The sequence below is a fragment of the Vidua chalybeata genome, chromosome 1 (genome assembly GCF_026979565.1).
Source record: "Vidua chalybeata isolate OUT-0048 chromosome 1, bVidCha1 merged haplotype, whole genome shotgun sequence".
In the NCBI taxonomy this organism is placed as follows: domain Eukaryota; kingdom Metazoa; phylum Chordata; class Aves; order Passeriformes; family Viduidae; genus Vidua; species Vidua chalybeata.
Genome location: NC_071530.1, coordinates 36,056,030 through 36,072,514, shown reverse-complemented (window position 1 = coordinate 36,072,514; position 16,485 = coordinate 36,056,030). Strand labels below are relative to the sequence as shown.

Genomic DNA, 16,485 nt, shown 5'->3' with positions numbered 1-16,485 from the left:
CTAATGCTGATAATTTCTTTTAAATTCTGAAATGGTTAGTCAGTGTGACTTTTTTTGTTTAATTTGTTAGCACCTATAGAAATTAGAAAGACCAGTAGTTATGACAAATGGACTATGTAATTTGAAAACTGTATTTTGTCACATGTTTTAGTCACAAAACCTAGTTGAAATCAATTGTCCAAACATTCACTTAGCATATTAATAAGTAATACAGGAATACTCTAAGCCCTCTTGAATTAGATATATTACATCTTGTTACAAAATTTAATGCCAGACTTAATAACTCAAAGTATGCTCTAGAATAAAAATACATTTATGTGCTAGTATGTTGTAATTAGAATGCCAATCCAAATTACAAAAAAAACCCTAAACCCACTATTCAATTGGAACTGTTTTATATATTCAAGAGTAGACAATTACATTTAATTTAATTTCTTAAAAAAGAAATCCCAATTTTTTTTTATGAGTGGGTATGCTTTTTGTGGTATATTTCTAAATATTACAACACTGTAATATTATAGTGTCAGATTACACTGTAATCTGATAACATTGGTCAGATTTTAGGAGCTTTTTGGGTATTTACCTGCAAAATCAGTGTCATTTAGGACTTTCATAAAAATGTTTCTAGATGACTGTGTTCTCAAATTTCCTGTTGAAAACACTATAGAAACAGTAAAGTACCACCTTTTCAAAAAGGGAAGATGGTGTTTCCAATTCAGCACTATTAGCTTTGCATATTTGTAACAGGAAGAATTATTTTAAAATATCATTTTATCCTGCCATGAATAGACTTTAATTATCTCACAGTTGCTGAAAAATTCTGCATAAACATATTTTGAAGAGGGTTTGTTTGAATTTTTTTTTGTGATTTTTTGTGATTTGAACATTTGAAGGAGAGTTAATAAGAGATCGATGGCTGATGTTTCATTTCTTAAATTTTTCTTTGAACCATAACCTTCAGCATTTTTGGTGTGTATGTAACCAACTGTAGTGTGCTGTTGAACCCTATACAACTCTTGTGGTTTTATCAATAATTGAACAACTTTCTAGAAAATAGATCTAAAATACCAAATTACAGAAATTTGTAAGATACCTGTTTTTAAGAAGTTCATTCACAAGAGGAGAAATTTAAGTAATGCTGAGAAATAGCCAAGAATCACATCGATAAAAATTTCAGGTTGAATACTGAATAAGTGTCCATAATGCTTAAGTTGTTAGAGTTGTCTGTCTGCCATTATTGTCATCTTAGAAATAAATAAATTAAACCACATGAATTTACTTTACATGTTGTTTCTATCTCTCCTGATACATGATTATGTGAAATACAGTACTTGACTTGAAAATACTTAAGCTAATTTCAGTCACTATTGTTTTTGTTATATTGAAATGTCCAGTAGAAATGCAGTGAATGTCTTGAATGCTTAACTTCAATCCTGTTAGATCAAATAAAAAACTCAAATTATTCTTATGATTTTTTTTTTCATTAAGTATATTTATTCTCCATTTGAAGGTCAGTTCCAGAAGTCTGGTACCAGGACTGCCATTCCAGCTTTCTCATTGCTCCTGGTGGCTGGGGCATATCCCACTGCTATTTGCCTGTTGAATGTGTGGAGAATATCCTTCTGAAGACAACTGTCTCCTTTGTGTTTGAGCACCTGCCACTACGTGAGTTAATTTTTTGGGTTTTTCTTTTTAAAGCAAACTGGCTTTGCCTCATTTTCATTAATGTCATAGTTAAACATTTGACATTTATAAAAATGTTTGTGATGTGCTTCCTGCAGTTGTCCAAAAACTATTTTCATACCATTTCTGTATCAAAAGAAATCTTACTTTACAAACATAGGTTCTTTTCTCCCCAGTTTGCTGCATTAAATTTTAAAAGACAAGTGAAAATAGCGACTGTTAGTATTTGGTTTTAAAACTGACGGATAACTGTATTGCAGTCTGCTTCCTACAGAACTGGTGGAACACAAACCACGTCAGTGGGAGCTTTTCTTTGCTTTCTCCCATAATATGCCCTAAGTCCCGACCTGAAGGGGCAATTCACTTTCTAATTTAAACCTCTCCTTAACATTAACAACATGGCAGTGTTTAGTAATGATACAGTGTTTACTGTTTAAGACTTGCCAATTTGGCCTTAAATAGCTAGACTATATTACCTCAATTTGCCATATTCCCTCTGTTTAGTTTGGAATTACCTTGCAAATGTTAAGGTGATAGTATTGAATTGTATAAAGGAATTAAAAATTGGAAATCCTAGCAATGTGGATTTAAAGTTCTAGTATTGGTCTATAGAAACACACTAGTTCAAGTAGTTAAAGGTCAGTAAACTCATTTTAATATGTACTTTTTTTTTTTCTTTTACTGACTTCCATCAGTGCCTTTAATTAGTTACTTTTCCTGTCTATTCTCTGGATAATTTAAAACTCCTTTCTGAAGTGATTTTTTAAGACATATATGAGCTTGGATATGTAGTTTCTGTACCTTTTAAGTGTAGTTAGTTTTTTCCAGTGTTGCAATAAAGTACAGAACACTGTGCAGTACATTAAAGAAATAGAGCCTATGCATCAGAACAATTTTCATGCCTCACTCAATTCTTAATGTAAATTAGTAGGAACATTGGTTATCCATTTGAGAAATTGAGTTGGTATAAAAATAAAAATGCACTTATGGTATGTGGTGCTTTGTGTATCATCTTGGGAGTGTTTTGCTGTTTATCTGTCACTTGCATTAGAAAAAGCAGTCACTGGCTGCAGGTGACATTAAAAATTAAAGGTTAACCTCAATTTCTTTACTGACCAGACGTGGGGCAGAAAGTTCTTCTGGATGTGTGCCTGGATTTTGGAACTGTCAAATAGAGTTGAGAAGTAGAGAGTGGTGCTTTTGGTGGCTTAGTCTTTTTGTATGTGCATGTGTGATTATATGATTTCACCTTTTCCAACTGTTTAAACTGCTTCTTGTAGGTTATATCAAGATCATTTTCCATTGCATACAACTTTGTGAAATTAAAAAATTACACGATAGCACTATAGTAAGTAATTATAATGAACTCATTTTACTGATCTACGTAATTCTAGGAATGTCTTTTTATTTTGTTGTTTAGAAAAACTAATTAAAATAGCTGTCTTTCCTATTACTAGAGAATACGTGTCTTTCAAAAACTAGTTAAAACTGTTCTTGAAAATTGCCTTAGAAGCTTTTGAATATTCTGGTCAATTCATTTACATTTAATGTAAGACAAACTTTATATACTCATGAACAAACCTAGGAGATCTTTCTTTAAGTTTTTTACAAACTTGCCTTCTCCTTCATAGTGCCTTCAAGTTGAGCCAAGCTCAGTACTGTGAGCTTTGCTTGTCTATCACTCCAAATGTTGGAGGCAGCATTCAGGCTAATGAAGAAGACTTCAGGCAGCACAGGTTTCCGCGTAACCTACCAGATATCTTTCCTTTGTTAAAGAGGTGTTGTTCTTGTTCAGTGGTAGGCAAAACTACAGGAAAGTCTGGATCTTTGAGATGGAACTTGAAGTTGTGGCTGCTGCTCTTACCTTCTATTTCATCTCTTAATTTTCTTAGCCATGCAGTAAGGTAGTACGTATGTAGTGAGTACATCTGGTGCTTCTTGTTGGCTAATGAGGGAAAATGAGAAGGGAAGAAAGAAAAATTAATTTTATTTTTGTGAGTAAAATAGACTGCCAAGATGCACCATTTTTTCTTCTCCCATCCTTCGTTTACCGAACACTGATGTTTGGTCCGTGGCCATTTTCCCTCTTCTGTCCGTGGCTGTTTTCCCTCTTACAGCTCTTCAAAGGAAAAGAAGAAAATAGAAGTTTCATTAAATAAAGCAATGCATATTGCTAATTTAGGAAAGAACACTACAGCGATGTATTTGAGGAACCCTAATATTTCAGATGTCTATAATCTTATTAAAATTATATATCTATGTGCTTGCTTCATAGTAAGCTTGGCACAGTAGTTCAGAACTGGTATACTGTAGATTGTTATGACTACAAATTAAATAATGTTAAGAATTCTTTGGTGGAAAAGAGATAATGCTCATTTAGTGTGCTTTACTTATTATTTCTAATTTGTTAAACCTATATGTAAGACAGATAATTTTTCTGAAGACAAAAAAATTTTAAATGTTTGTTATTAATTTTCCTGTAGTTCCCACTGCTTGAAATTTTTCCAGTGTTCTCTGAGATTGGTTTCACTTAATATTTCTTGGTTTCAGATATTTTTATGTTGACATAATACTGAAACTGGTCAAACAAGTTTCACTATTTAAGTGATTTATAAAGAAACTGAAATACTACCTAGCTTTAGACATAGTTCCTTTGACTTAGGGAGTAGTTAAATCCCATATAATAGTTGTTAACTGTTGGCTTGCAGCCTGGTTCTAAAGTCTTTGTTTTACAAACTGGGTTAGGAAGTATTAAGAAAATTGAATGTTGGGTCTTTTTCAGATGAAATATCTCATGTAATTAAATACTTCAGGAATTTATAATTTGTTTATAATTTGAAATACAGTACTTTCTAAGAAGAAATCTTTACGTGATTTTATGTATTGTCTTACAGGCTCTGGAATAGGCATGTTATAATTTGTCAGTTAATTTAAATTTAAGTAAACTTCTCCATCTATTAGTCTAAAAAGCCCTGGTGATTTGCAACTATATTACAGATGGCATCTTTTCTTAAATAGTACAATAATCTGTGTTTTGTGGAGCAAGTGAATTACCCATTTGTTACACTGTTATGCAGCTCATAGAGGTCATCACACATCTGTATGAACAGAACATATAAGTATTTTAAAAATCCAACACCAATTCAAACAACCCAATTCATTCCAGTGTTTCTGTTGTTGCTGTTCCTACAGGGTTGGTGGTCGATTTCCTTTTAATTTATGGCTGTATTGCAGAGATGGGCTTGAGAAAGATATGCATAAGATAAGGACTTTTTCTCAGATGTAGAAAACTTGCAGGACATGCAGTTTCAAACAGTGGAAGAACAGGTCCAGGATCGAGAGTTATTTTGCAAAGCACTAAAATCAGGTTATATCAGTTCCCCTTGAGGGTACATAATATCAAGTCGAGACTAGTAATTACCATAGCTTTATTGTCAGTAACTGATTCTCCTGGTGAGGACTAGTGGTACTGTGTGTTATTAGCCCATTGTCTTCAGACATCCTTCTTGTTTCTCCTCTTTGATCCGTGTTAGATTACCTACTTTATGTAACTGACAATTTCGGTACTGCTTCACATCCTTGTTAGTTCAAGTTTCCTCTGGCAGTGGTCTTTGTACACTGCATCTCCCTTGCCCTTACCCCTGCCCTTGGCATGTTTCCCCATTTCCCTCCTGAGCCTCCTTTTGGGGCAGCATGACTCTGAAGCCTGAATTGGCTGTGGACAGAGCCCAGCTGATTCTGGCAGAGCTTTTTCATTGTACTTGGTGCTTGCTTTGTAGTTCATCTTCATTTTAACCATGAAACCACCCTTGCCAGTACAAAGGAAGAACTAACTTCTGCCTTGCAGTACTTTAAAGTGGGCTTTATAACAAAAATGGAGAGAGACTTTATACCCCTAGGGATTTAGGCACCTCTAAGTAAAGGATGCTACATTTAGATGAAATCTATGCAAGACATTCTTAACAATTAGGGTGTCGAGACATGGAAATGGGTTGCCCGGGGAAATGCAGATGTCCCATCCTCGGAAGTGTTCAGGGCCAGGTTGGATAGGACTTTGAGCAACCTAATCTAGTAGATGTCCACCTCTCTGCCGATGACAAGAGGCTGAACTAGGTGTTCTTTAGAGGTCCTTTCCAACCCAAACTAGTCTGTGATTCTACTTAAGGAAAGCAGCTTCTTGCCTTTATTTTACCTGATCAGTATTATGTATGTCTCTTACATAGTTTCATTTTATAATGTTTATTCTGCATTTTGTTGACTTTTAAACTTTTTCAGAGACACTGCAGTGGTTACAAGTTGTATTGATTGAACCTAGTCAAAAGACTTTAATTTGTCATTTGGTTTGGTTTTGTTTTCAGTAAGAGATAAGTGATGATCATAAATGCTGATCAGAATTTGTTGATGATCATAAATGCTGATCAGAATCTGTTAAAATGGATTTGTTTAAATTGTTAAAGGATTAAAAGTGGCAGCCTTAAGAAAATTTGCATGAAGTGAACAATGGAGGGGAGAAACAATTGGGTTGCCAGTGGTGTGTATAGTTAAAAAAACCCAAGATTGTAATGATGTTTTGGTGTACTTGAAGTGATCTTCCTACCATATATGTGACAATCACAGACAGTTGTCTCTGATGTGTTTAGAGCTGTGCTAATGTTCCAGTAAAGTTTTAAGGACAAAAAAATTTTCTAAAATATTGTCTGCAATTTCCTTTGAAGGGAAGGGATGCTATTTCATAGCTATCCTTGGCTCTCTTTTCTCTCCCTCTGCTTCTCCTGAAGAAATTCTGTGGGACTTAGAGAATGCTTTGCTTCCAGGACAAATCCTAAAGGAAGTTCACAGAATTTTAGTGGGTTTTGCTCTTTAAGTTATATGGATTTAAATGTCTAAACATGTACTGAAGGATATTGACAGGTACCAGTGTAAATGCCAGCCGTGTGCAGTTGGAGTCCTGTACTAGGGACAGATCTGCAATGCAAGCAGCAGCATTTCTCAGTTGTTGTGACTGGCCAGCATTTGTAATTTGATGGAAAGCAGATGAATAAAGCCAAATTAAAGTGACAGTGATGACCAACTGCCTAGTAATTTAAGACCGTCCACACATTGCTTAGTGCTCTTTATTCAATAAACACATATAGTAAATATAGACCTTTATACATTTCTCTAAGGTGATAGAAGCCATGGTATGCAGTTATTGCATATTATCAGCACTGTGTCATATTTGAATAAATTAATGTGGAACTTACATAAAACTCAGATCTTCCTGAGCAGCTTCATCTGGTTTTGTTCAAGCTTTCATTGAGTGATGTACATTATATAACTTCATATTAAACATTTTCTTTGCAACTTTCTTTGTGTAATTTCTACAGATTTGTAATTTTTAAAGAATTAAAATCTTGACACCAACTTTTGCAGTAGGTTCCTCAATATTATGTGTCTGATCCTCTAAGATCTTTCCTCATAAGCATTAGTGTAGTAAGAGTGGATTCTGGTATGAATGGTTCAACTAGATTTACAAGAAGCAGTTGAATGTTGTTAAGCAGCATGCCTGCCTGGGAGTTATAGAAGAGGTTACCTGTGTCTTGAAACCTGCAATATTTATCATCTTTTGCAAGGGAATTGTAGATCAAGTGCAAGAATTTCTCTATATTATAAATGTTTTAAACTTGTTTTGGCATATTAATCTAGATTATTTTAAAATCCAGAAGTGTACTTTATAGTGGGATCCAAGCTGGATCTGAGGGACAAAAAAATAAATATTTTCTGTCATTTGGCAGAGAGGAGCAAGGGATAGAAAAGGAAGAAAATGCTCTTCTTTTTATGTGAAAGTATTCTTCCCATAGAATGTACCAACACAGTAGATCAAGACAGTCTTGCTTGGAAACACTCATACCATCTGACAGGAAAGTGATTTTAATTAATTTAACATCCAGAAGCAACAGTATTTCTTCCTGAGTAAATGGTTGGAAGACTTTAATTACACATTGCTCCTGAAAGCACAGATTGCACTTAGTTTCTTTTTGGTCTTTTAGACTCGGACTTTGGAAAGTATTTAACTTACAGGAAGTAACAGAGTACTTTCCTGAATTGACAGACTATTACTCGGTTTTCTCAGTACGAATATAGCTACTTGAAAAGAATATGAATTTAGTGGAATATTTTGGAGTTGGGGATTTTTGGTTTGGTTTGGTTTTTATAATGGAAAAGTCACCCAATACCTTCAACTGGATTTTGGCATCAAAATTTTTAGAAACATTTGCTGCGTGAAAAGTAAGTTTTGACAAAAGCAAAGGAAATGGCAAAGTGTTTAAGTTGTGAATCAGTATCTAGTTATGTCTAACCATGATTTAGTGCTGCAATTGAGAATATTTTATAGTGTGAAACTGCTCTAGGTGAATAGTGACCAGCTAGAGAAATAGTGAGTGACTAATTGTGTTTCTAGATTCATTTCACTTATTAAATGCACTTTTATTAATAAAATGTAAGCGTAGAATCGAATTGTGGTTACTTCTGTAAATGAAAACTGTAGTTATGAAACGTGCATGGTTTTGTAGCATTTTAGGCGGAAATAATTACGGTTTTATTTTACTTTAATGTTTAGTTTTTAGCAAAGACACATTTATATATTAAAATATTCCCATACAAAACATTTTTCTTATTCCAAAAGATACTGTAATAAACATCATTAAAGAGATGGACTATTTCATGTAAAAAGAAAGTTCTTCATTCATTACATTTTTACTCTACATAAGGATCTTTTGCCTTATACTTCTAGATTGTTTGAAAAGAACATTTGGCTAATGCAATTTTTAAAATTTTTCTGACACTACTTTTGAGATGTTATTCCTTTCTTGAATATATCATTAGTGGACAATGCAGATTTCACATGCAAACTTCTTTGAAGAGTTGTAGTAAAAGCTGCATTTAAGACTTTGTCAGCATTAAAATTGCTTCCTGCGTCTTGTTTCTTGTGACTATTTTAAGTTTCGTAATTATTACTGAGGTTTCAGTCTTTTCTCTGTGGCAAGTACTAGGGAGTGGCATCAGATTGTTTCTCTGTTTCCTGTACAAACTAGCTCTGAGTTTGGGAAGGTCTTCTTAACATCCCTCGAGGTTTTGCAGTTAAAAGTCCCACAGAATAACTTTCCCTTTTCACAGTATTTGTAGGGTGCTAAGAGAAAGGTTTTCTTGTTTGGTAGCCGCAATTTGGTCTGGTGTAGCAGTGGTACTGACTTCCCTATTGCCAGGCATTCAGCAGAAGCTTGGGAAATTTAGTACTTTACACAGAAAAATAAATTGGTTCAAGTAACTGGGAAAAGGGAAGTGATATTTAAAAGAAGAGACTGATGGTTTGGGCCATTGTCTGAGTCCATACTTCCTCCACATGTGAAACTGGAACAGAATCTTGAAGTCCTTATAGATTCATTTTTATTACAAGGCACAAAGCTAAGGGAGACTAGAAAATGCACTGGTTTTTAAAATATATGCCTTTGAATATATACACAGTCCATGCATTTCAAGTTTTGTCTTCTAATGATTACATGTTGAGTAACTTGAAAAGCAGCATATATAACCAGCAATTTTATTATACACAGAACTGATCCGACTCATCTTACGTGCTCAATTTTGCTTCCTTACAACATGTGGCATTTTTTCATTCTCATAGTGCTTCTCAGGTATCAAGGAATCACCTCCTTAAAAATAACATATGTATCTGAGACTGTGGTAGTTTAATTTCATATGTTTGCATTTGCAGTCTGAAAATGTCACACTTAGCTCTTACCAAAACACACACAAAAAAAGTTCCTCATTTAAAAATATGTCAGAATATTTGGACCAATTTGACTTGCCAGTTTTTCATTCTGGAAGCCTAGATTTTTTGAGTCAGAGTTACATGTTACAAAATTAAAGGAAATACTTAGCTGACCATCACAGAAAAATAATGATAGGGTGTGTGTATAGAAATACACAGTGCTTCTGTGTGTGTGTGTATGTCTCACAAGAGGTATGAGAGATTAATGTTCTTCTTAACTGAAAAGTTCTTTTTCCACTCTAAGGATATTTAAAAATAATTCTATCAATTTGGTGGAGCAATAGCTTAGTTAATGAAATTTGATATTTTGGAGTTTTTCATTCTTGTGTAAAATCTGTAAATATGTTTCCAAACCTTACATGCAGTTCTGTAATTAACTTAGTGCTTCCATTGTGATTTTTCAATGAATAGAAAAAATGCTATTTATACAGATGGGGGAAAAAACTCATTTTCCTCAGCAATACAGTTGTTAGATCTTAGTGGGGTTAAAATATAAGCCATCAATGCAAAATCTGTTTATGTTATTACCTGCTTAAAATCCTCTGTGGGTTTTACAGACTTCAAATGAGAAGTCAGGTGTAGTCCAGCACCCTCTCTGTACAGGGGTAAGATCAGTTAAGGAACAAAGCATTTTTTAACTTCTAGAGAGGACCTGTATCTCTCTGATCACAGCACAGTTTCTTTATTTTCATTAGTTTTTCCCTCCATGTAATGTACACAGAAAGTTAATGATGAAAGAGTAGTAAAGTATTCATTGAAACTGAAAATTATAGTATTTGCAAATATAAAAATCATAATTTACATAAATTTTATAGTCAAGAACATTATGAATGTAAATATGCCTTCATCTATTTTCAGTCTTATAATGCCATTCGTTGTCCAGTGGGAGATGAAGAGTGATGTTGAGACTGCTGTTTAACCTATTTATTATAGCAGCCTAAAGAAATTAAATAGCCTTGATGTAAATATGAGGTGGGAAAAGAGTATTTATCTCCATTAAGTGACATAAAAAAACCATGATAAGAATAACAGGCGGGTGGGTATGCATTAAGCACTGAAGTCCCTAAATTTGGACACTAATTATAACCGCAAGGACAATTGCCTCCCACATACTTAAACTTTAATTTCAGTATGTTTTCAGACCAAAAATATGCTTCACAGTTCTTTAGGCACCAAATTTGGATTTTCTCTTGCATTCTTTTTTCATCTGATACATGATTGCTTTTCCCCAGCTATTAAATGAGGGCCTAATACTAAAAAGCTGAATTCATTATGTACTCTGTGGTACAATGAGATATTTAGACCTTGTATTTTACTAGATCTCATAACTATGCTGAGGAAGTCCTACCCATTTTTTAGTGCCATAAGCAAATGTCGCACCATTATATTCAAATTATTTGGAGCAGTTGTTTCAGCTTCATATTAATGTTACTTACACTGGTGGATGACAAGTAGCTACATAACCTGTTGCACCACATAAGTCATTCTTTGTTTCTTGATGGTGTATTCTTGTAAATACAGATAATATACTTGCACCCTTTCCTAAAATTATTTTTATGTTATATTAGATAAAGTAATTTTTATGTTGAGTAATTGCATTACAGTATGACCCATGGAATCATAAATGAGAACAGAGATGTTGTATAAAACTCTTTTAAAGTTAATTGAGTATTGCAGTTTCTTCAATATTAAACTGGTTTCTATGCAGGAGAGATCATTTTCATGTTTATCCATTCCATCTTTGGTATAAATCAAGGTAAAGTATTAATCATTAAAAAAAAAAATACAAATCATTACTTCACCTGTAGCTTGATATTTAGTATTAAAAAAAAAATTACGTCACTGTCTAACCTGATGTAATAATTAAGACATGGTATTTCTAGACGGAATTTCTCTGATGTTTTTCTGTAATTCTGTCGTACTATCCTTTTCTATGCTTGATTAGATAGTTATTGGCTATTGCACCTTCTCCACATGTACTAAGCTATAGATGTCCATCAAATCACCTCTAATCTTAATATAAATAAACTAAATATACTGATTTTTTTGTCCGTCTCACACACATAATAAAAAGAAGGATTTCCTAACTGTAATTCTTTTAACTCCTTTTTTGGCCCTTTTATTTTCAAGTTCCTTTTGAATTAAAGATACCAGGCCTACTTATAGCATTCCAGTGATGCCATATGTGCAGATAATTTCAGGTCCTTAGTACTACCATATATTTCCCTGTAATGCACCCAGGGATTGTTTTTAGCTTCTTAGCTACAGCAACATAGTAAGAGCAAAAAAAGCATTTGGTTATTTACAATGACTTGTAAGTTCTTTAGGGATTCACTGCTTTCTAGGATGTAATCCTCCATTTTATGTGGCCTGTCTTGTAGGTTCTTAATGTTCTTAAGGTAAATAAATTAAAATAATGTAATTTCTACTCCGAGATTTACTTAATTTATGCAGATTATTGGAAGGATTCTTACTTATTTTTGTCATCACAGAGCTTCTGCTTTTTTACATAACAGTGAAGAATCACTCATCAGGTTTTATGTGTATGTTGTGTAATTGATATTTTTAAAGAGACAATAAAGGGGACTTCACAAAGCATTAGAGCATTAATATAGCACGAAGAAGGCTTATAATGTGTTTGGCTTCTGCTGATACCTAATGATATGGCAAAAAAAGCACTCTTCTACAAGGCTGCTTTTAAGATACAAGTGAACCAGAGGAATTGTTAAGAATAATAGATAGCATATCATGGATTAATTTTTTTTTAAATTTGTTTTTAGGAGCAGAAGCATAAAAATCCTCTCTTAATCCTTCTTTTAGGTATGCTGCTTATTTAGCTTTTAGTAACTTGTAATTTAAGATCACAGTTATTAGGTGTATTTCAGCATTTTATATATCGCTCCCAGATGCTACAGTATTAGTTTTTATCACTGCATATTTTATGAAATGTCAGCCTTCTGTTGGCTGTTCATGCAGCATTGTTAGTGATCAAAGCCACAACATAAAGGAGAGGAATCTAAACAGTTGGCTTATCTTTGTCCTTCATTGTGACACAATACCATAAAATTACTTTACTATATAAAAGGCAGGAAAAGCTTCATGCAGCACACTCTGAAAAGGTGAACTTTTTGTTGTGCTCAACAAAATAGGTAAATAGATAAACTCTTCTGGGTGATATTTTATGCAAAGAAAGTAAAGTTAGCAATGATATCTTTGGAGTTGGGAAAAAGTTTTCATCTTTTCCTGTCTTTTTAAAGCACAATTATATATATGTATATATATATTTATATATATATATATATTTTTTTTTTATATATATATATATATATTTGTGTGTCTGTGTTGTAATGCTATTATAAATCTATCCTTTAAAACCTTTTGAAATGGAAGAAATGTGTCATTTTGACTAATCTGTATGAGGTGTTGTGGACCTCTTTGGGATACGATTAATCAAGACATTATATCATTTGAAGAGGGACAATTGGGAAGATAATAGTCTTTACATAATGAAAACTGCTGGTGATTATCACATATATTTGGCTTTCATTTTGGTTTTTCACACAGGAGATGATTTTGAGTTTATCCAAATTTTTGGTTAAAAATATCAGAATATCAGTCAGCCTTAATTTTTCTGCTTGCCTAAGTGAGTTGTGTATCAGAACTGACATAATAAAGTAGGAAAAACTCTACAAGCTCTGGAGATATTCTAGGAATAAAAATATTGAATGATTTTGATCAGCTGTTCTGTATGCCCTGCACAGCAGTTGGTTCAATCAATTTTATGTTTTGGGATGGTTTTATTAAAACGAGCTGCTGCTTTCAGTAAATCATTGTAAAAATGCTAGCTTTGTATATGCTTTTTGGGGACCTGCAGCTTACAAAGTCAGTCTCTTAATGTAAACAGACTTAACTTGGCTCCTCAAGAGGCTGGGCTGAATTAGTAACTCTCCTTACCATGTGGAGTATTTATAAGATGGGACAGAACACAAAAAAGGAAATAGTCTCCTATTAAAGTATTTATGTCATATGGGGGGGGGGTGCTATGAAAGGCATGTCAGTCAGCAAGGCTCTTGACAGTATCTCTTAAAATAGATGATCATTCACACTACCTGATTGCATGTGTTTGTGTTTTTTTTCCAACTTCTGCTAGTCAGTAACTCGTATGCATGTATTCTCTCACAGTATGTGATCATATTTTGATAAATGTTTCAGAGGTTTTGAACAAATCAGCAGTGGTATTTTCTTCATGGCATTGTGATCAAGATGGCCACAGTGCTCCATTTTATCTTGGCTTTATGGATGAGATGGTTATTTCATCTACCTTTCCTTAAACGCTGGCAGAGGAAGAGATCATTCCCATGTACATTCAAAGGTTTTATTACTTCTTTCTTGATGTGCTTCAAAAACACAGCAAGTAGAAAACAAACTGTTATCAATTTGTTAAAGTTGAATATATTTAGTATATCAGAAGCATTAATTAATTAATGCTTTCAATTAATTTTGAAAAGTAGCATTTAGGAAAACAAAACAATCTGACAGTGCTAGGGAGTTCATCCATCAGCTATCTGGCAGTAGTGAGCTCAGTACAGGTCATTCTTCCTTTGTGAATATGGCATCACACAGAGTTTGCATAACTTTCTACCAGTATCAAGTTTTTTATGATCCTTCTCCTGCCTTCACAACTGAAAGGGCTGAACATTCAAAGCTGCAGACCTATTCCCCATCTTTCTAGATAAGGTGTGATTGTAATGTGTTTCTCTTCTGATTTTTTGAAGAAGTAGGTTCTCCTACTCAATGTTTTCATCCATTGTCCACGTGAGTAGGTGAATTTTACATGTCTTACATTTAGTGGGATTCTGGTTTGCTGATGAAGGCAGAAAATCTCCCATTGGGCCTGGCTGTGATGAAGGATTTAGAGTCACCAGAGAAATTGTGATGCTTACAGCAATTTTAGTGTCCACAGCAGGAAGAGATGTGTTCCTCAAAGAGAATAATGTTCAAGGATGCATAAGCAGGGTTAGGTGTCTGTGAATCAAAAGGCACTTCTTGCAAATCTAGAAGTTCAGGTGACCATAGAGAGAAGATAGAACACAATAAAGACAGTCTTTAAAGGGAGTGATTTTCCCTCTACTGATTTTAATACCTTTAGCACTCTTCTAGCAGGTGTTTTAAACTACTGTAGTTGGAGGGTAAACATTTTGTTCAGGGCTCCTTTTTATTTGTGTATCCAAGACTGCTTCAAACATGCTAAAAAGATGCTAATGACACTTTAAGAGCTGAAAACGTGCAAACCTTTTCCAAGCAGGTTCTCTTATCTCTATACAGGTGAATCTCTTTGATTCCCTGGCCAAGAAGTCATACATTGAATGCACAGCTTTTACCTATCCACTTGCTAACCTAATATACCCAATTGCAGCGACCAAAAGTCAAGTCTTGATGAAGCATAATATGTAGTGGTACTTCTTTCTGTAATTGGTGCTTTTGTGGTCCACAGTTTCATGAAGAAGTGGTAAATAGATGGGATGATAGCTTTTTATTAATATACTGGATATAATTGAGGTAGCTTGCCTTTTAGCCTGATATTCTTGAATCTTGATAGGCACTCACCCAACTGATACACTTTGGAAATGTAATTTCACTTTACAGATGTTTTGTATGTGTATTGTGCAAAATATTTTATAGATTGGTCCCATAATTTGTGAGCATATATGTGAGCTTATTTCCATAGAAAAAACTTTCATGACTATTTTAACCACCTTTCCCAGTAAGTTCCAAAGGCAGTCTTCACTAGGTAAATTAATCTACTGGTTTGTTGAGCATTTGTCAATGCTAATGCCAGCAAAACCAAAGGTTTTTCAGCCTTTTTTTTAATGCCATTATCCTCAAATCTCTAACCTGATGGTTATAAATGTAACTGACAGAGAAAACTGAGCAAAATTGATAGAAATTTTTTAATAAGATACAAATTGTTGGTTTGGACTTGATTCCTGGTCGATGAAAACTGTGTTTCTGAAATGTAGCTATATTAGTTTATGCAAGGGTTATCACAGTGCTTATACCTATGGGGTGTAGTAGTCAGATTTCTGTTCTGCACTGCAGAGTGCTCAGTGAGAGTGACAAGTACTTAAAAACAAAGTCATGTACAAGAGGTGTTGCAGATATGTATTTAAGGACTTCATGTTGACCCCATCCTCTCTTATTAGCAATGCATTTTTGGGATGCATTTTGCATTTCCATTTTTTGGTCGTCTTGTGTCCCTGGCCTGCTAGAATTGGCAAAGGGAAAATTCAGCGAGGTTTCTAGGAAGCTGTCAGTATACCTTTTTAGTTAATACACAGATTAATATTAAAGATAAGTATAATAGGAACTGTGAGTGTTGGGTCACCTGAAAGAATTAAGATTAATTCATGTTAGCAGTAGAATAACTCAGATATTATCAAAGCTAATGAATTTTACTTCAGAATTTACTGTTAAAATCTAAAGTACCAGTCAAGCCTTTCCACAAAATGAGAAGGGCGTGATTGGAAAGGAGGAACAAGGCCTTCAGTATTGGTGAAGAAGCTATTCACTAAAGAAGCAATCTGACCAGCTAAATGAGGAATTTCCAGCAAGGAGGTGCTTTCTAACTGGGGGAAGATTGAGAATTAATGTTGGATTTTGATGCATTAATCAATCCCTGTTCACACTTCTTACAAATCTACATTTGTAAGTATTCAAACTGCTAAATATTTTCTTGTGTTAAAGACATGCAAAGGTAAAGGAAGATGCATAGAAAGCTCAAAAGAGCTGAAGAGTGCTTCAGTTTGGACGATATGAACAGAATGCTGAGGAAATATGAGCATTGCAGAGATTTTGACTGTATTAAATGTCCTACTTTGCTCACAGAATGTATGCTGCTAAGCTCTTCATGTAAATACTGGCAAAGACCCAGGTTTCAGTTGCATTGAAGTCTACCCCACCTGTAATAACTGTAGTCAAGAGATTGCAGTATT

The 16,485-nt window shown here is 34.0% G+C and overlaps 1 protein-coding gene across 6 annotated transcripts in view; it reads left to right on the top strand.

The window, feature by feature from the left end:
• TBC1D5 (TBC1 domain family member 5) overlaps positions 1 to 16,485 on the top strand; it is a 318,166-nt gene that overhangs the window by 69,541 nt on the left and 232,140 nt on the right. For 5 of the 6 annotated variants that reach the window (XM_053967563.1, XM_053967571.1, XM_053967579.1 and 2 more), the window contains one exon: positions 1,511 to 1,665. The gene's annotated coding sequence lies outside the window, so the exon portion shown is untranslated. Of the gene's footprint in view, positions 1 to 1,510; positions 1,666 to 2,963; positions 3,032 to 16,485 lie in introns of all 6 variants that reach the window. The other variant, XM_053967604.1, reaches the window with a different exon arrangement.